The 21,182-nt window shown below is 46.8% G+C and overlaps 1 protein-coding gene across 1 annotated transcript in view; it reads right to left on the bottom strand.

The window, feature by feature from the left end:
- Positions 1-21,182, bottom strand: part of LPP (LIM domain containing preferred translocation partner in lipoma) — a 389,426-nt gene that overhangs the window by 327,020 nt on the left and 41,224 nt on the right. The window contains exon 2 of the mRNA XM_024202387.1: positions 105-196. The gene's annotated coding sequence lies outside the window, so the exon portion shown is untranslated. The remainder of the gene's footprint in view (positions 1-104; positions 197-21,182) is intronic.

Raw genomic sequence — 21,182 nt, 5'->3', positions numbered from 1 at the left:
GCAGGACTAGCTTACAAAACTATCACAGAAATGTACTAGCCCAGGCACAAAATCCACTTGCCCTCCCTTTGCCATGCTGCTGCTAATGGCTTTTCTTTACTTACCCCAGGCAAGCGAGAGATTAGGGTATTGCAAGTCTGCTTTAGAAGAAGGAGTTCACATCCAATAGGTCGTACATTCACACTCCTCTGAATTTCTGTAACAAGAAAAGAAAAATAAAGTTGTTCCGTTAGCATGGCAGAGAGGGGGATCACACGGGGAAACAGCATCCATCCTCCACTGTTTGCGCCTTCTTCTACCCATAACATTAATCATAAGTAACATTCAAATAGATCGTTGAAAGCAGTAGCAAAGAATGGCAGAGAAGGGCAATCTTGGGATTTAGCCGTACAATCCTCACCAATGTTGATGGGCGTTATGCTGAAAAATCCCTCTGCAAGGAGCTAAAGCTGTGCCCTTGTATTTGGCTGCCTGAATGTGCGAAAAGCTTCTGTCTGTTCTTGGGCAAAACCCAATTCACATCAGTAGAATTATGGGTCCCACCTCTAAAGCTCTATCCTCCATGACAAAGGGCTTGACTTGTCTTGATGTATTGTGACAACATGCCACACACATCAGATCACAGCATGACATCATCAGCTGCACTGATCCTGAAGACATTGAGTGATGCTTTTAATGTCCTCCGAGCCCGCGCTTACAAATTTGTGGGACGCACCCAGTAAAACCCGGGGCCGAAACTCAGGGTGGATGGAACCTGGAGTTATTTCTGTGTCCACAAATTGATATCTACCTCCAGCTCTGCAGGACTGCCTAATAAAATGGAATCTCCCTTCCAAACCAAAGGGCTTCCTTTCAGTAAGGATTTAAACAAAAACACACTAAAAAAAGACTTGTGAAAAAAGAGGCGGGAAAGAGGTGGGTAGAACTCTACGGCACCAATATCCCAAAGCCTGTCTGTCAAGGAGGATTGATAGTGCATTTGTCTTAGCTCCCCTGAAAGCTGCCAAACAAAAAGCAGTGGACAGAGACAGCCACGTCTACCAGGAGAGCATCTCTTGTTGAATAATACCCCTCCGCACCCACCTACTCTAACTCCTAGGCCTCTACAGAGCAGAGGCTGCCAACAAGACCAAACTGCACGGTGGCTTTGCAACAGAGATACCTGTCCACCAGGGGTCAGACCCGAGACCCACCCAACTCGTGAATTAAATATACAAAGCAACGTCTGCAAGGGTTAAAAGGCCAACGCACCAACCCGGTCACGTGTCTCTTCCCTCTGCCTGCCCCCTTCCCCCTTGTGCCTCGTCTCTCACCAAGTTTTCATTGAAGCGGATTGTTCTTTTTCAATTTCTCTTCCCTCCTTGGGTCTTTTTCCTTTCCTGGATCATGTTTCTCTTGCTGATGCCAACACTTTAGTAGTGGGGTCAACTGCTGTCAGCACAGGAAAGTAACGTGGCCCCATTTGGCACAGCTATGAAAATAGAAATGTTTTTCCAGTGCTGGCGGTAGAAGATCAACAGCTGCCACAATACTGCCCCTAGAGAAATAACAAGGCCTAACTCTTGCATCCCTAGAACTCACAGCGCTTTACACGCAGGAGGTCAGTTTCATTATCCCCATTTTACAGATGGGGAAACTGAGGCACAGAGAGGGGCTGTTTTTTGGCCAAAGTCACCCAGCAGGCCAGTGGCAGAGGTGGGAATAGAATCCAGGTCTCATGAGTCCCATACTCTATGCACTAGGCCACTCCCAGCGTATGGTAGCTATAGGTGGCATAGACTAACAACTTCCATCGATGTGGTGGCTTTCATCCTCAGAGATCCCAAAACGCTTCACAAACCATAGGCCTGTGCCTAACTTCAAGCATGCATGCAGCGCTGTTGACAGGACCAGTCCCGCCAAGGCTGATGTTAGCTCCTACCAACATCAATGGAAGTTGAGAGTGCATGGGAACTCATATATGCATGTAGGAATCACTTCAAGCTACCACAGGAATGCAACTACATGCATGGAATATAGCAGCAACTCTTTAATACCACAAAGCAGTACTGACCACAGGGAAGCACTAGAAGCCAAGAAGAATACTGAACGCAACTGAAACCGGCAAAGGAATTAAATTAAGTCGAATGTGGTCACCAAAACTGGAATTTGGCCTGGACACTAGGTTGATTTAGGAAAATTAAAAGAGGCATTTAAAAGTTAGAGAGAGTTCTTCCTCCGTCAATTCTTGGTGAGGCAATCACTGAAGCCTTCAAGCTCCATGAGACAGTCTGGAAGTGAAAAAGGAGGCATAAACTTAAAAGGCATCAGACGTGATGAGCTGTCGGCTTTGTTCTTCACAGTGGTGCTTGCTGCACTTGTACATTAGAAGCCTTTTATGTCTGTGGTGAAAAGTGGCCTTATTTCCTTTGATACTTTGGGGAAGCAGCATTTTAGTTTATAAATGTCACGCTGCAAGAAGTTACAAAACAGCAACAGAGGAACCAATACGTGCCCCAGTAAAACCAGATCCAGCTGTCAGTCCATTTATCACACTGCCTGGCAGTCCTATTGCGAGACAGGGGAACAAAAACACTGAAACACAGCATTGTTTAGCCAATTATTTGCGGATGTATTTAGGGCCGGTAAATGGATAGCGATTTGGTCATTCATCCGGGTCGGGTAGGGAAGGGCGTCCGTAGGGTCCCCGCCACATTGGTTGCAGAAGTGGACAGGTGAGTAGTGAACAAGGCAGGGGATTACAGGAAGAGAAAGGATGGTCTTCTGGTTAAGGCAACTGAATGTCACCCTGGAGAATTCTATCCCTGCAGGTGCCACAGAGCTTCTAGGCGAGAGGCTGGGCAAGTGATTTAAAACAAACTTTTTTTCACATGTGGCCACTGTATACTCCTCATTTTCTGGGCACCTGGCTTGAAACACCTGGAGCAAATTATCCAGAAGTGCTGAGCGCTCGCAACTGCAACTGAAGTTGATTGGAGCTGTGCTTTGAACACAAAGTGCTATACAAATGATACCGTCTGTGAAAAATCAGGCCCCAGATGTCTCAGACTGAGCACCCAAAATTAGTGGACACTTTTGCCAATTTCTCATCTGAAAAATGGAGATAATACCACTGCCTAGCCATTGCGAAGGTACATTCATTCATGTTTGTGATGTATTCAGCTATTCTGGTGACAGCAGCATAGGAAAAAAGTTAATTTTGCATTCAGTGCAGGGTTCAGATGATATGCGTTAAATAAAGCCACACATTGAGCAATGAGGATAAAAAGAAATGTTAAATAACTATCCATTCAATGAGCACCATACATTCTGGGCACTCAATGAGTCCACGTCCTGTGGAAAAAATAGTTTGCAATCATGTAGTCAGAGACTGTATCATAATAAGAGCTGTGCAAATAACTGATGTTTTGATTTGCCGGCAGCTCTGAAAAACAAAACAAAACAAATATAATAAAAATGTGACTCCATCCAAGCCAAAACCAAAGCATGAACTTGAACTCGGACCCCCTTCCATCCAAGTGAGTGCCCCAACCACTAAGCTATGGGGTATTCTGAGGGGATCTCTTTCTATCTTTTCTGCCCAATCGGTTCCATTTTGTATAAAAGACTTGAATAGTCAGCGAAAGAGTAAGAATGACTCTAGAGACTGGCGGTTATAGATCCACAATACCAAGCCACTGCCACTTGAGCTAGTGGGGTAAGTGGTACCGGTAGTAGGCTGTTATCGTCAACGTGGAACAGCCAGTAGAGGACGACGACAGTGGGTTTCACAGCTATTTGCTGGAAGCAGAAGAATGTGGAGACTCAGGAATCTTGGGTTCAATCCCAAGTTCAGGAGGGGCCTCTGTTGTAGAAGTTATAAACCCTTATTACGTGCACCCTCTTCCAGGCTGTCCTTGCCCCTCACCCCTCTGCATTCCAGCCAGGCAGCTACCTCCTTCTCCACGTTGGTTAGGAACCAGTTGTGAAGGCACAGAAGAGGGCCTCACCGGCTTTCAGTTCCAGCACCTATTGCTCCAGCAGCAACCAACAGCCAGGAGAAGCAACTGCAGAACAAGTCCTTCTCAGCCCGAGGAGGGAGCATGCTCAGAACACACAGAATGTTTGGCGAGTTTAGCTGCCGAAGTCTAACAAGTCTCCACGGGGCACATGCAAAAAGATTTTTCAGGAACTTATAACTTGGCCAAAATTGGGCGAATTTTACCCAGAAAGGCAAAAAACAAATCTCTGATACCAGGACGACCTCCCTGCTGAGTTTCCAAGTCCCTATCCCACAAAGTAGAGATACCAGAGCTTCTCAACAAAATGGTTGAGAATGTTTTTTAACGTGGACAAAACAATGTCTTTTTCCCCTAATCTCATCTTCAGAAAGTGCTGAACCGTTTTAACTGAAACTTTAAGGGGTGAGAGAAAACCAGCCTGAAGCAGAGATCTGGCATGAAAAACATTGAAATCAAATGGTGGAAGTTTGACAAACTTATAAGTAACTGAAAATAGAGTCCTATAATGGAAAGTGTTCAGCAATCTTAACTATGAGTGTAGTTACTAGTTCGGTCTATAACATACTCTGACGTCTATTATATAGCATGGTAAAACAGCTGCTGTGTTTAAACTGCACTTAACACTAACACATATCCAATCTCTGCAGTGCAATACCCTTGTTGTTAACAGCACACAGACCATTACACAATAGTTTGGGGCAGGAAATAAATAATTTTGCACCCAGTTGAACCTGTATGGGGTACTTTAGGTAAGCACATCATTACTCATGTGAAGTGAAATTTGGCTAGGAGCCCAGGCATAACCACCTTCACTTGTGAGACGCTATGGGATATTTAATGACCGCAATTATCGGGGTGGTTTTTTAACTAGTCCTCTGAAAAGCTGCACAGCCAGCACCACACCCACCCACCCCACTGTCTCTTTTGGACATGTCTCTCTGAGTTACTATAGAAACAGCACCATTTGCTGAGTCATCATTCCCAAGAACATCTCCTGCAGCTTCGGACTCTCAGAGTCCAACATCCAATTACTGGCCAGGCTTATCCCTGCTTAACTTAGGAGCACAGAAGAGCAGACAATGGCCAAGGCCGCATGGCTGAAGACCAAAGTGTAGCACACGATACAACAGTCACACACTGTTAAATTGGTGAGAGGGCAGAGAAGAGCGACGAGAATGATTAAAGGATTAGAAAACTTGTCTTATCGTTAGAGCCTCAAGGAGCTCAATCTATTTAACTTAACAAAGAGAAGGTTAAGGGGTGACTTGATTACAGTCTATAAGCACCTACATGGGGAACAAATATTTAATAATGGGCTCTTCAGTCTAGCAGAGAACGGTCTAATATGATCCAAAGGCTGGAAGTTGAAACTAGACAAATTCAGACTGGAAATAAGGTGTAAATTTTTAACGATGAGAGCAACTAATCCTTGGAACAATTTACCAAGAATTCTCCATCACTGACCATTTTTAAATCAAGAGCAGATGTTTTTTTTCTAAAAGATCTGCTCCAGGAATTATTTGGGGGCAGTTCTCTGGCCTGCGTTATCCAGGAGATCAGACGGGATGATCGCAATTGTCCCTTCTGGTTTTGGAATCTGTGAATCTATGTCAGCAAGACTTAGAGTTGCCCACAAGGCTTACAGACAGACTGCTCGAAATTAAAATCTGCTGCTCCCGTCTGTCATTTCTATAGTGCCTGAAATTTCGCACAAGGAAATGACATGGACAGAACTAATGCCGAGCAGTGATCAAGTCAGCTCTGAAGCGTTATCTGAAATAGGAACCTTTTGCCTGTATTACCTGTAAAGAATGTTTCACTAGGCAGGAATATCCAATCTGGTATATTAAATTAAACTGAAAGTTCAAAAGGGAAGAGCTTTCAGTAGGCAGGGGGGAGAGGGGATTTCAATTTCAGGTTACCATAGACGGTTTCCTGTAAGACTAACTCTGATTCATTTCTAAAAATCTGACCATCAAATGTTCTCTGAAATTTACCAAAAAAATTAATAATAAGGATTTGTGTCATGTCCCTAATTGTGTGTTAAAGGAGATGCTCAACCCTCTTGATGGCTTTTTACAGCTCAGGTAAAACATAGGACTGCTGTTGTAGCTCAGTGATAAACTTACGATCACAGTTTCACCACCTCTCGCTGCCTTGGAGGCAATAAGATGTTAACGAGGGGGTGGCATTTGGTAAAAGGAATCTGAACAGAGAGTGAGTTCATCTGTCTCTGGGCCCGTCTACATACACCACGTTCAGAGCTAAATTTAAACATCGCTTCTGCTAATCTGGCCTATTATACTGCTTGGTTGGCAGGGGCCAAGGAGAGCTGAAAGATCATGGCGTCACACCAAGTTCTAACTCATTCTGGATAGAAGGTGGTCTGAAGCCAGTCTGGCCCTGAGAAGCTTGCTTAGGATATAAAATAGTAACAGTACGTACCTTGCCTTCCTCCTTGGGCTCTCAAAGCATTTTACAAACATTCATGGATTAAATTCCACAAACCCCGCTGAGTACCTTCGCAACAGCTACATGGCAGAAGCCTGATTCTGCAAGTGTGCTGAGCACCCGCAATGGCAGCTGAACTCAAGGGAGGGGCTCCCAGGAAAGATGCTCCAGGAAGTTGGGATGTGGGAGACCCAAGTTCGAGTCCCTGCTCTGCCATAAACTTCCTGTGTGATCCCGGGAGGTCACTTTGTGCCTCAGTTTCCCACCTGTACAATGGGGATAACAGCACTGCCCTACCTCCCGGGGTGCTGGAAGGACAAACACACTGCAGCTTGTAAGGCACTCAGATACTGCAGTAATAAAGGCCAGATTCGGTTATTTTAGAAGCTGGTGCTCGGGGGTGCTGAAAATCAGGTCCTCAAACCTGTTCACATTCACCCAGGGAGTCTGTGGAAACAGAACTCATCCCAGGTCATAGGAGTTTGGCCATGAGACCATCCTCCCTCTGTATTTTGCACTGGAATTGTTTCAAATGGGTTTTAAGGACTGTTCCCAACCCTTGCAGCTGCTCAAAACCAGTCAACAAAGCTAGGGCCAACAGCGTCTCTCGCTGACTCTGTGCTCTTGAGAGAACAAGCAAGGCCTCTTGCTTCCCTCTTCACTCTATGGTGCCTTTTCCACCCCTCCGCTTTGCCTGGCATATTGTCCTACAACCGTTAATGGCATCAAGTAACCCTTTAGGGTCCCAGGGAGTGGGAAAAGACCCTCCTTTTCCATATCAGGACCCCCTGGAACTCACCCTCCTGCCATTTAGCAATATGGGAAGAGCAGGATGGTTGTGATCCCCTTTGGGACTCTCCTGGGGGTCGTGACCCACAGGTTAAGAACCCCTGCACAATACCACACCACCTCTCGGTCACATGTAGCCCTTGCACCCTTCCACAGGATGGTGTGAAACTTTATGCATTATCAGCCATGCTCCCAAGGAGCCTGTGGGAAATGGAAACGGATTACTGGTACTGTCCATCCCCACCCCCACCCCCCTTTAAGAAAGTGAAGATAACTGCATGGAAACGAAAGCATTGCTGACTCTGTGACGCTGGGGAAGGGGAACCCTGCAAATCAGAGAGAAGAAGCAAGAGCAGAACCTCCTGCAACCTGTATCCCCATCACCACCCTGGCGGAATGCAAGAGGCGCTTCGGGAAACGAAGGAAGTAGGTTTGGTGAAGACAATGCGAGTAGGAGGAAAGCCGGAGGGCATGCCTGCTGGTGAAGAAAAGCTCGCTTGGGCCTCAGACATAGGAGGAACGATTCAGCTTTGGGAAAGGAGGACCCCACGACTGCTGGCAAGTCCAACAAGGCCCGGGTTGTTCTCCTGGTGTAAAGATGTCCCCGGGACGCTCTCACTCCCATGCACCCAGCTGTTTGATGTCAGTATCCTCAAAACGCTGAATACCCAAGAGAACTGGCTTCGTGGCCTCCATCTTCATTATAAAGCCATTCTCCGGGGTGAGCAACTGGGCATCACAAAGTGCAGCTGCTAAAAGGAGGGATGAGACTTAGCCCACAAGGCTTAGAGGTTGGAGCAGACAATTGAGGTCAGAGGTTAGACCAGCTGACTGCAGAGTCAGGACACCTGGGTTCTGTGCCCTACGTGGCCAATGAACTGCTGGGAACCCTCCGTGCCTCAGTTTCCCCACTGGTGAACTGGGTACAATGCATTCCTACCCCATGGAAATGCCATGAGGCTAAATTAATTTTTGTGAAGCAGTTTAAGTGCCCCCAATGAAAAGTAGTATTAAAATATAGCATCTTATTAACAGGTGGCAATCACACCCTTTTGGCCTTAAAAAAATAATCTATGAATGATGGTTGAAGCAATGGCAGTACAGAACGTGCTGCAATTATTCCCAATATCCGCTTTGCAGAATTCCTCAATAATAATAATAATGGGGCCTGATCCTGGTCAGGGGCTTTATGGCCATCCTGCCATATGAATAGCAGCAACACAGTATTTCACTATATTTAGGAGACAAATGCAATAGATCTGATACCCCTGTGAGGTAACGGTGGACATATTTTTGTGTTGATTGGAATTTTTTGCCAAGAAAAACATTTTGGATGAAAAACAAATGAAGTTTCTCAAAAATATTTGCCACCTATTTGTTTTCCATACTGAACGAGTTTAGTAGATTTTTGACATAAGAACAGTGACCGTGGGAGTTAAGTCTTCTTCCCATTTTACAGAAAGGGAAAATGAGACGCATAGAGCGCTAAGGCATGGCTTTTCCAGAAGCCTGATCCACAACCGCACAAAGTGCATATGGAAGCACACACAGTTATAACTGCACAAACACATATCTGGTGTCTGCGCTGTTTGAAAGTCAGCCTGGGAGCGATCTAGTCAAAGGCCACAGAAAGTCAGAGGCAGAGGCAGGAATAGAACCCCGGAGTCCTGACATCCATCCCTCTGAGTTTAATCACCACCTTCCCAAGATCTAAAGGGCAGATCCAAAGGCAGTGAAATCAACGAGTGTCATCTGACTGGATCAGGCCTGAAGAGCATCATTAAGACCCAAATTTGGCAAAGCTCGTGTTTAATATTAAGCCTGTGCTTAAGTGGGTCGCTGAATCAGAGCCACAGCGAAGGAGTCGCTTCTTCTCAGTTTTGTTCCACTAACAATTCAAAAATATTCTCTTTCACACCCACACCTGACTCTGGAGAACTAAAGACTTTGCCACACATTCAAAGGGAGGATAACTTTGAAGCCTGCACATCTGGAAGGCAAAATTTCCTTCACTTCTCCTGCCTCTAAATAACCCCAGCTGTGGGATGGGAGGGGCATTACGAGCATGTGATGGAAGCTTTCATTAATGTGAATTTGACCTTCACTCCTCTTTCTTCGACTGTCACAAAGTTCTCTATTAGCTTCTCTGGATAATTTCCAGCAGTTGTTGCAAAACACAGCTTACGGAACACAGACATGGAGACACGTTTGGTAAGACAGACGCTCAAAGATCTGAGCAAGGCATGTTTGTTGCTTTTTTCGCGGTGTGTATAAAAGGTCTTTGCCTCCATGCAATGTTGGAAGCTGTCATAATGAAACATCCTCCTATTATAACATGGCCCAAAGGAGCAACTATTTCAGATGCCGAACAACACACTTGCTTTTATACGAAAAACAACCGTGGAGAACAAAGTGATGTGCTACGACATGAAAGTAGAGTATAGAAACAGATGGGATCTCGACACAGCTGCACAGTTCTAATCCCTCGAGTACTTTCAGAGTCCATTCAAGAAATAGGGAAGGACGGTGGAAAGGTTAGCAGAAAGGAATGTTTGCAGTTAAACAGCCACCTCATCTCCTCATTAGAGATCTCCTATCCGCCAGCACTGAGAGCTGGTTCAAACTTTTAGTACAAAATAAAATCATCAAAAAATGCCCTTTGGGGGGAAATGAAAGATTTTTCTCAAAAAAGCTGACTTTTTCAACAATGTTCATTTTTCGAGCATTTTCACTGAAAGTGTCAAATATATTAATATTTAATATTTAGAATATTAACTGACAAAGTGGGTATTCACCCACGAAAGCTTATGCTCCAATACGTCTGTTAGTCTATAAGGTGCCACAGGACTCTTTGTCGCTTTTTACAGATCCAGACTAACACAGCTACCCCTCTGATACTAAATATATTAACATTTTTCATCTCACAAACAACAGAGAACCACATCAGTAACCGCTTTGATAAAAAAAAAGTGAAATATTTTTTAAAAACGAAAATGGATGAAAATGGGAAGCTTTAAAAATGGAAACAATTTTGACACATTTTTCCCCCAATTTAAAAAAATAAAATAAAAACGTTCGGCCCAGTCTCGTGGTGAGGAACATGGCACAGATACCAAGGTGTATTCTTAGAGACCTCTGAAGAACATTCTGGAGCCAGCTTAAGAGAACAACTCTAGTGGATATTCAAAGAAGGAGACATGGATGCAAATCCGACCGCAGAAGATTCAGTGGTGCTTTGGCAACGCCTGCAGGAGATGTCACTGCGCCAGGAAGAGTCAGGTTCCCGAGGCTTCCTCTGCCCCTTACCTCTGATCAGTCTGGCTAGGCTGGGAGTAGGTCCCATCTCAGAACTTTCTCTAGAGCGTCGGCCTTTCAGACAGGAACGTGTCTTCTCTCGGCCTGAACAACGCCTAGCCCAATGGGGCCCCTATCAACTGAAGGCTGTGTGCTACTGCAATACAATTATTATAATAATAATAATAATAGTAGGACAGCTGCCCAAGCCCCGCCCCGGCGACAGTAATGGTCCCACTGCTGTCGCCAAGGAGGGAGGCAAACGACAAGCCGCTACTTTCAGCAGCAAGTGAGTCACTGCCTCCATCCATTATGCACGGAGTGTCTCGCAGTCTCACACAGGCCCGATTGATAGAGGGGTAACTCCACTGACTCGGATAGCCTTACTCCCGATTTCCACGGGTGTAAGTCAGTTCAGAATCTGGCCCTGGGTCTGTAAAGCTCTTCAGGACCCTCCTAGATGAAAGCTGCACAAGATGGTGGATTGCCTGACCCTCTTGCACGTTTCACGGCCTACGTCCATCTACTTCCACTCTGGCTGATGAAACGTCAACTTCGCACCAGCCAGGGCGCTGCCACGGCTCGACAGAAACACGCTTGCCCCCTTCGGCCCTCCCCATCGCCGCAGGGGTGAGGTCAGCCTGGTTCCGCCCACTCGCTCCTCCACAGGGGAGAACGTTTCGAGTTAGCTTCGCCCGGTTACGCTCTTGGGCAAAGCGGTGCCATTCAGCCCCGGCTAGATTTCAGCCTTGCCCGTTAGTTGTGCACACCGGCGCCTGAGGAGGTTGGGTAATTAGTGTGAATCCGTGTCTTGTTTTTTTCACAAATAAAACTCCATCCAACTACCCACCCACTTCTGGGGAAAATCAAGGCTACAATTAAAATGCAGCAGGGCCAGCCTGACCAATGCCCCAAGCTCAGCCCCCGCTGACCTGTTTGCTCCCCATTAAACACAGATGGAATTTAGGAGGCAAGCCAGCAGGAGGCACCGACAGTACTGTAAACACAAACAACCGTGCCAGATGTGTGCAGAAATACAGTAGGTTCCAAACATCTTCCTTCCAAGCGGCCCCAGCGTATGTTGGGCAACATCCAGGGCAGCGAAGTGACGCAGCCAAATTACTGACTGGGGAAGCGTCAGAGCCACAATTTGGCTTCCAAATAGGCTAGGAAGCCACACGGTCTAAACTGGCAGTTGGACACCATCACGTCATTTAAGGGGTTGCATTTGCATGTGACCAGCCAGTGACAGAGGCGGGGAAAAGAAGGACTGGCCTGTTCCATCCCGTTGATTCTCACAAGATGGGTCCAGACCAAACCCCAGGAACCCAGTGCTCCAGAATGCTGGGGTTGTACTTTGGGGTGCAGGTCTGACCCGCACCCCCAGCCTCTGCTTCTGCACGGTGCAGCCAATGACAGGGCCTGCCAATTAAGGCCTTGAAGCTGCAAACACTAATGTACACGTCCAATCCGTCTGCTGAGTTCAACTGGACTATATTCCCATGTGTAAAGTCAATCCAGTGTTTGCAAGCTCAAGACCTAAGCAAAGGAAGATTCAAGTTAGATCATGACTGACATCATCTCTGGACTGAGTCCCTTCCTCCCCCTCCACCCACTGCCAACAGGAAGAGGCAGTTCTGGGAAAACATAATTTAAAGGGGGATGACGAATCAGATTGATTTTTAAGGGAGGCAAGACAACAGAAATTAATGAAGCTGCAAGCAGGGCTACTCTGCAGTTAGACAAGAGTTGCTGCAAACTGCAGGACAATCTGCCCCGAAAAGCTCACAGAAAATAAATTAACTTACGTTTGACAATGCGTTCCCTGGAGCCAGCGCTCAGAACATTGGCTTCCCTCTCAGCGTTACACAGTTCACGTTCTGCATTAATGGCAACGCAGAGTCCATTTTCTGGGGAGAGAGAGTTCCAGGCGTGCAGCCCTGAGGAATGTATCGTATGTCTGGTATTCAAGCTGCGCTCCCTTTTCCTGTTCCATTTCTTGGCCGTATATGGAGCTGAGCACAGCAGGCCGGGTCATGGAGCACAGCCCTGCGTGCTGAATGACCCTAGACTTCCGACTTCGTCTGTCTTTGTTGGAAATCCAGCACATCCATCTAGGAAAAGGCTGGAGCTAATGCACTGAGCAGTGGCTCACCCAGCATTGGCACACAGGGAAGGCAGTGTGCGCTAAGCCGGGGATCAGTCCACAAGACTTCATGCAGCGAGACGCGTGCACATACATGGTATTTTCTTCATCAAATGGGGTGTGCAGCTTGCAAACGTAACGGCCACGGATACAGCTTTAAAGGGATGTTGCCCAGACCGGCAGGGCCCAAGTCATAGCTGCACATGAAATAAACTGCAGCCTTGGATGGAGGCGATTAAATGACTTAACCCCGAGAAACAATGCCAGCCCAGAAATCTGGCTAGCTAATACACACAGGACTCTCTGGTAACTAGGAGTGTGGGACATGCGTCAGCGATTGAGATCTTTGCACTAGGGAAGGTCCTTTCCACCGGGAGGTGCAATCCTTGGCTATCCCTATTTTTAAGTCTATCGCTGCTATTTCTGAGGCTGAATCCTGCACTGGGTGACAAAGTATAGCCTTTTATCAGTTTTGAATTTCCCACCTTTTAATTTCATTCAACATTGCCTTGCTCATGTAGCATGAGACAGGAGACCAGATGCTCCCAATCTTCCTTCTGTAAGCTATTCTTTATTGTAAATACGTTTACCGTGTATCTTTTTGTTCTTCTCCTTGCCAAAGTAAACAATCCCAATCTTTCCAATCTCTCTTCCTAGGAAAATTTAGGTGTTGGAGGAAGCAGTATTCGTGAATCAGCTGGCGGTGCTCTTCATTCTAGATCAACACTGAGCCAATGCTCCATCATGGAGATAGAGGGCTCTGTGCTGTCTTTTAGGTGGTCATTAAAGATCCCCTCATACTTTGCAACAGAGCAGCAGTGTTAGCCAGAATACCTATTTGGGAAGATGAAATGTAATAACCTGTCAAATAACCACCTCAGGTAATTTACGTTCCACCAATGTAAATACCCTACCCTGTAGCTTAAACGGCTACACTATTCTTTTCTATTAGCTGCCCTAAGCCATTTTGTAATATTGCTGTGTGCTGATAAACCGTCACTGAATTCTACCCTAGAGGTGGATGCACTGGAGTGAAGGCTGAAGCATCCCCTGTACATAGAATATCAGGGTCAGAAGAGACCTCAGGAGGTCATCTAGTCCAACCCCATGCTCAAAGCAGGACCAACGCCAACTAAATCATCCCAGCCAGGGCTTTGTCAAGCCCAGGCCTTAAAAACTCTAAGGATTCCACCACCTCCCTAGGTAACCCATTCCAGTGCTTCACCACCCTTCTAGTGAAATAGTGTTTCCTAATATCCAACCTAGACCTCCCCCACTGCAACTTGAGACCATTGCTCCTTGTTCTGTCATCTGCCACCACTGAACAGCCGAGCTCCATCGTCTTTGGAACCCCCCTTCAGGTAGTTGAAGGCTGCTATCAAATCCCACCTCACTCTTCTCTTCTGCAGACTAAATAACCCCAGTTCCCTCAGCCTCTTCTCGTAAGTCATGTGCCCCAGCCCCCTAATCATTTTCGTTGCCCTCCGCTGGACTCTCCCCAATTTGTCCACATCCCTTCTGTAGTGGGGGGCCCAAAACTGGACGCAATACTCCAGATGCGGCCTCACCAGTGTCGAATAGAGGGGAATAATCACTTCCCTCGATCTGCTGGCAATGCTCCTACTAATGCAGCCCAATATGCCGTTGGCCTTCTTGGCAACGAGGGCACACTGCTGACCTCCAAGACCTCCCTCCCAAGAGGTGATGAGTCTTAATTGCTTAAAATGTTCCTAGCTGGATTCTGACAGTTACGCTCCTAAGCACAGAGTTAAGCATCTAAATAAATGTGGTTGGGATGTTCAGGGAGTCATTGGAGGAAAAGAGTTCTCTCCTCATCCATAAGATCCCCAAATAAAAAGCAGAGACTGCAGCACATCTGCAACTTTAGCTGCCCTGCTGCTGTGTTAACACTGCGTGACTTTATTATGGACAGGGATTAAAAACAGCACTAACAACTTTAAAAAAAAAAAAAAAAACTACAGCAAAAACCGCCTGGGGTTGGAAGGATTAGTGCGAAAGCTGTTTGCCATAAGGTGCAAGATTTCATTGCTCCTTCCGCAGCCACCACCCGCCTTTCTTCCACCACCCTGGTAGCAAAACATGTGTCGCTTAGCCAAGAAAAGCATTTCAGTGTCCTGCAAGGAAAGCTCATCGAACACACACATCCCCTCCTCTGCAACGGCAGGCTCTGAGCATTCGCCTGGAAAACCCTTCTTCATTGTCACTGTCAAAACAAGACAGTGCTAAAACCTCTCGCAATATGTGACTAATACGCCTGGAACTTCTCTGGAGCCGCCAGTGTTTTTGGGGGTGGCGAGAGAAGGCAGGGGTTTAAAGAGAGGGGAAAGGACTAGCAAGAACCACATGAGCTGCTTGACATTCCCACAAAACTTGTCAGATCTGAGTCGCGGCTCTTTCCAAGCAAAAGCACTTGGTGGGGTCGGCAGGAAACGGCACAAAGGCGGCCGCACATTTCTTCGAGGTGCACTGGCTGCCTCACAGTTCCTAAAAAGACAATTACTGTCCAGGCTGCAACAGCTGCCCCATTGTTAACCTTCTCAGAGCACACCGCTCCTAACTGACTGGCTGGACAGAGAAGGGAACACTCTACATCCTAACTCTGACCTTGTGCCCTTCCCCACCCAAAATATTTCCCAGCTTGATTTATTTGGAGAGGGAGGGGCTTACGAAGGAGGGAGAGAATATTAGGAATTTAAGAATAATTTGAGGCAGTTTCTACAATACTAGACCAGATCCTTAGCTGGGATAAATCAGCAAAGGGCCATTGAAGTTAATGGCCCTACGGTAATCTACATCAGGTGAGGATTAGACCCTTTCTACTGTCTTATTTTCAAAAGGGATTTAGGCACTTAGGAGCCAAAAATCCCATTGGTAGTTGATTGCTCCTAAATCACTTGAAAATGAGACAGGCATTGCAACACTGAGCACGGCAACCCTTAAATACCTTTAAATATCTGGGCTTTAGGCAATTTTGAAAATTTTGCTCATAAAGCCTTTCATTCCAAAGCATTTCACCAACTGTATATGCAGAGCACGCCTGAAATGCAGCTATCTCTGGGGTGGAGAATTGCAACCACCTAGGATACAACAAAGCCAGGACAGAAAACGGTGGCCAAGAACAACAGAGCAAATCATTTTCTCTTAAGAAAAAAGGCCCTGGGGACTAACACCAGCTCAGGGTAGACAGGACTTTGGTTTTAAGGACTGTCCTTGGTACTCAATGTATGTAAGGGCTGTCAGAGAATCACAGAACATAGGGTTAGAAGGGACTGCAAGGGTGATCTAGTCTAATCCCCACATCCTGCAGTCAACGCTGCTGGGCTTCTAGGCAGTTTTCATCCAAATAAACAAAACACATTAGACTGAAGAGGCAGAAGAAATGTGTCCGTCTTGCTAACCCCAAAGAAAATTCCTTATTTGCCTTTGGTAAATTACCATTAAGCCACCGATCCCTTCACGCAAAAATTCATTGACGAAAAAAATCAAATATTTACCACTTAACTTTACTCTTAATTTTTGCAAAGGACAAATTCCATCCAGGCATGGCGGTACCACCAATGAATGCAGCTTTGGCCCTTGGACACCAGGCCATCCAATTAGCTCGGACACCAGCCAATCATCTCAGCATGTGATGTCATGCTGGCACATGCCAAATGCTATCCCAGCAGCTATAGCAGGAAAGGGGCCTGGGATCTCTGACCTCTTCAAGGGAGCAGAAGGAAGAGGGAAAGAAAAGAGGTGTATAAAATGCTGCATCGGAAACAGGCAGCCAACTGCGAAAGTAACCCCTGAGGTCAACGATGTGCACTAAGGAATGGCCAAAATTTGCATGCTCTCACTTGGAGCGGGTCAGTTTTTTCCCCTCTATTTTTGAATTTTGGTGACATTTCAATATTTTTTGAAAAAAGGAAGGGGTTTTGTACAAAAGTGTTCACGTCACACACACACACACAGATTTTCAGCCAGCTAGTAAACTGAGAACCAGGAAGAATCTGAATTTTGACACATAAAAAGGCAGGAGAGCAGGGAATTTAAAAAAGAAAAAAAAATCGCAAAGTTCTCCCCCGTTTTTCAGCCATCTCCAGACACTCGTCGGGTGCGTCACAACAGCCAAAGCCCAAGATGACTAACTGCCAGAGCAGAGCTGGACTCCACCGCTAAACTTTTGTTGTCTTCACACAACACATAATCAACCTGTGGAACTCCTTGCCAGAGGATGTTGTGAAGGTCAAGTCTATAACAAGGTTCAAAAAAGAACAAGATAAGTTCATGGATGATAGGTCCCTCAATGGCTATTAGTGACAGGGGATGGATCACTTGATGATTCCCTGTTCTGTTCATTTCCTCTGGGGCACCTGGCATTGGCCACTGTCGGAAGACAGGATACTGGGCTAGATGGATCTTTGGTCTGACCCAGTACGGCCGGTCCTATGTTCTTATGTAACTCCTCACTTTCATGCCATTCAAAGCAGGCGGCCTGTTCTCACTTGCGTAGCTCATTCTGGGGAAGTATTACCCAGTGGTTAGAGGTCTGGCAGCATCTGGGTTCTATTTCCCATCTATGCCTTGGACTTCACACTTGACCTTGAGCAAGTCACTTATTCTCTCTGGTCCCCCGCTTCCTTTCCTCATTTGTGCAATGGGTAGGCGACATGCCTCATGAATGGGGGGGGAGGGGAAGAGAGATGAGTTTTCCTCAATTAACGTTTATAATTCCTTTGGGGATCCTCAGACGAACGGCACAGGAGAAGGCTAAAGTATTATTTTCCTTCTGGACCAGAGTCCCCACCAATACGTCTCCCTGAAGAGATCCTCAACACACCTCCACATGCAAGTCACAGAGGAGAGGTCATGGCTTCAGGGCAAAAAGTCACCCCCTCTAGGAAGGGGGCACCTAACTGCGCTGTCCGGGCTGGAAGAGCAAGGGCGATATTTGAACTGGACTAGGAGCCTTGTACAGCAGAGCAATGAGCTGCCACCACACTTCCTGGTTCGGGGGGATGCCTGAAAGTGACTAGCTGAAATTGACACATAATAGACACCAGTGGGCAAAGATCATCATGGATCTGATTCAACACAGGGCAGACAAAGCCCACCCGGCTTGCGTTGGAGAACTACCACGGGATTGATTCAGCCTCTACCGTCTCAAACAGAATGGACTCCACTGCGTTCAGGGACAAGAGGAACAGATTTTTCTCCCCTGCAATCAAACTCTCTGACTGCTGCCAGCACTGTGCTCCCTCGGCGGGTTACTCAGCCGCTCTGGGGTCTGGGACTCGGCTTCATTTTTTTTTTATTGTTGTTTTTGATTTTTAGCACCATGAAAGACACCAAAGCATTTGCCCTGGACAAAAGGCAGATAAAAGAGCTACGGATTTGGGCCGTGATCCTCAGCCGTGCACCAGAGAGCTTTGCACTGCTGCAGGAGCACAGAGAGGGGGCGTGGTCACCAGGACTCTCAGATGAAGTAATAGCTCCTTGGAGATGCTGGCAGTTAGTGTGGGATACAGCAGCTTTCCAGGTGCTCTGGGGCTCAGGCCAGCGTAGCACGGCCCAGGATTAGAACGCAGAAATCCCCCGCCCACCCCAGCTGCACCTATTACTGTTCCACCCCAGTCGAGGATTCAGCTTTTTGAAATCAGATCAACAAAAAACAGGTCTGTTAACTTTGATAGCTTTCCTTCCACTACACCCTTCTCATCTGAATCAGCCACAAGCCCAGTTAGTTACCCCCTGCAAAGGTCTGTCCCGCGGAACAAAATCACACAGCCACAGTACAATCGTGACAGAGCCAGCGTCTCAATACAACAGCACTTAGGGCAGCAGCGTTACCTAGGCATGGTACAAAAGGGCCAAATTTCTCCACCAGCGTCCATGGAGTCACACCAGGGATGAATTTGGCTCTGATTCACTACAGAATCACAGATGATAGCAATAGAGGAGGCGTGCTAGCTCATTTAGTCCATACCCCACCCCAGGGGCCAATGCACGAGTGATCAGTATGGATGAAAGCCCTTACCAGCTGCTAGGGATGTGAGTGTCAGAAGGTACAAAGAGTCTTCATTAGTCTCGGAGGGGGAATGGTGAAATCAGAAATGTTTTTGTCGCTGCAGCGGAGAAGATGATATTCGAACCGATCAGTTGTACAACAATGCATATGTCTAGACTGTTGTTCTCGAAAGTAAGCCAAGGACATTTCACGCTGTTCTTTTTCCTGTGTTTGGAAACTCAGAGCCCGGTTGTACAAACCCCGGGTGTTCTCTCCATTGTGAGTGCTTTGAGACAAATTGCATTTGAAGTAGTGTCTGCAAACACTGAGGGGGGGGGCAGTGAGTCACCAATGACAGCATGCAAGCCCACCTCCTCTTGCAGGGGGAACTCAATACCAAACCGCAGCCAGAGGATCCCCTTGTTGAAGGCCAAAGGGTTTAAGTTTCTAATTAAAATGTAATAATTCCCAGCGCTTCCACAACATCTTTCCTTCCTGAGATCACAAAGCACTTTACGAGCACTAGCGCCCCTTTCGAGGTAGGTATTATCCGTTCCAGATGGGGAAACTGAGCCACAAGAAGATCAACTGCCCCCAAGTCAGAGGAAGTCACAGGCAGTTATTTCAAACCAATTCCTCCCTGCACTCGCCTACCCTGACCAGAGCCCAGGCCCCCTGCAGTTTGTGTTCTCTGTTACCGCTGCTGCTAGCGCCCATAGCAGAGAGAGGAGCCACTTTCGCTGCCAAGGGTCAAGGTGTCAGTGACGTAACCAGCTACGGCAGGGAGAGAAAACGCAGGCACCTGAACCACAGGTCCCGGTGGTTTAAATAGCATGAGCCCCAGTTCCCCTTTATGGTGTTTTTATTTGTCATTTAAGTGAATCCTGCCAATGATTTACAACTTGGCACTTGCAGAGCACAACTAAGCATGCGCAAAACACCATATGAGAGTTAGCTAACCAACTTCTACAGCCAACACGCAGTAAAGCATTGTCCCCATTTCACAGATGGGCAAACAGAGGCAGAAGCAGATGCAGTGACTTGCCCAAGGAACTGGGATTGAAACTCAAGAATTTCCATTTCTTCCACCCACCCACACACTCACAAACCTGGATCTTGTTGTCATAGATCATATCAACTGATCAGGGATAAATAAAACTGCTTTTTCCCATGGAAAGCTGTCACATGCCACCCTTCACTCAGCGCTCAGTGACATATGCAGCAGGGACAGCTGAGAAAGCACCGTGGTCCCTTCCTTCAGGTAGGGTAGGAACGATTGCCCTGCAAGTGTAACCGATTTACTCAATGCCATGGGGTGTCATGGACTCTGCAAGTCGCTTGCTTTACGCAAGGAGGTCTGACTGCTCAACAATCCGCCCTACGGATAGGTGAGCTCAGACCTGGGCCATTGGCACAATCAGGAGAGGCTAAGATGGCACAACCATTGGCACACCGTGTCCATTTGTGCACTAGCCACCGTACCAAAAGCAGCACCCTCTGCTTAAGGGAGACCCAGCGTTAGAAGAGCTGGGCATGGTGTTAGCCAACAACTGGCCGCAAACCAGAATGGACTCAATTAGTGGAGTGCCCTGCTGCTGTGACCAGAACTACAACTAGAATCGGGACCCTCACAGTCCATAGGCTGGAGCTCTAAAAGGCAAGCTCAAAGGGAGCTGCTCTCTGCCCCGACAGACTGCCTTCTCGGCTGGAAGACGCTCGGCATCTCTCTTTCAGAAGAAGATGGCGTAGGTCAAGACAAAGGTGCATTGGCAGAGCTGGGCAGGGGAGCCGAAAGCTGGATGTTTCAGATCACGGACTGAGACACACGGTGGACAGATGAATGCAGAGATCCTAGCCTGGAATAGCAGAGGAGGATGCAGAGGCCAGAGGTGTCCTGGCAGCTAAGTGAGGGCTCAGGATTGAGGTTTATCAGCAGAGCGGTCTATGAGAAATCTGCCCAGCACCCAGCTGCACTAGCCCCAGCTTTAGCGAAGGCCGTCGGTTTCTCATTTCTATAAACACTAAAGGCACTCCCGTTTAGTAAGAAAAATGGCATTTCAACTTATTATACATAATTACCTCTCCCACCTCTTTTCATTAGTGATATGCAAGCATTCATACAATGATCCTGTTCTTTCCAGTCAAAGTGTTACTCTTGTTATGAAGTACCTATACATTAGTGCTGCCTATTGTTATAAATGTGCAAAGTTTCATTGAAACCAATTAAGAAGCAAAGTGTCCTACTCATTTCAATGGGAATTGACTTAAATAAAAGTCATACAGGGAAACTGAAAACTGCTCAGGGATCTACGCTCACATTACTGGAGATGCACCAATAACCGCATTCCTTTTTCCGTTTAGGCAGTAGCTTTCCACTTAATATTATACAATGCACCTGCTTATTATTCTCACTACACAATGTCCCATTCAAATTCATGCTGCAAGAGCCCTATTCATCACAAAAGAACTTTCAGAAGGAAAAATGACGTTT

Source organism: Terrapene carolina, unplaced genomic scaffold (genome assembly GCF_002925995.2).
Source record: "Terrapene carolina triunguis isolate 2854851 unplaced genomic scaffold, T_m_triunguis-2.0 Scaffold88, whole genome shotgun sequence".
NCBI lineage: Eukaryota > Metazoa > Chordata > Testudines > Emydidae > Terrapene > Terrapene triunguis.
The sequence above is the reverse complement of the archived record's forward strand: the minus strand, read 5'-3'. Positions and strand labels throughout refer to the sequence as shown.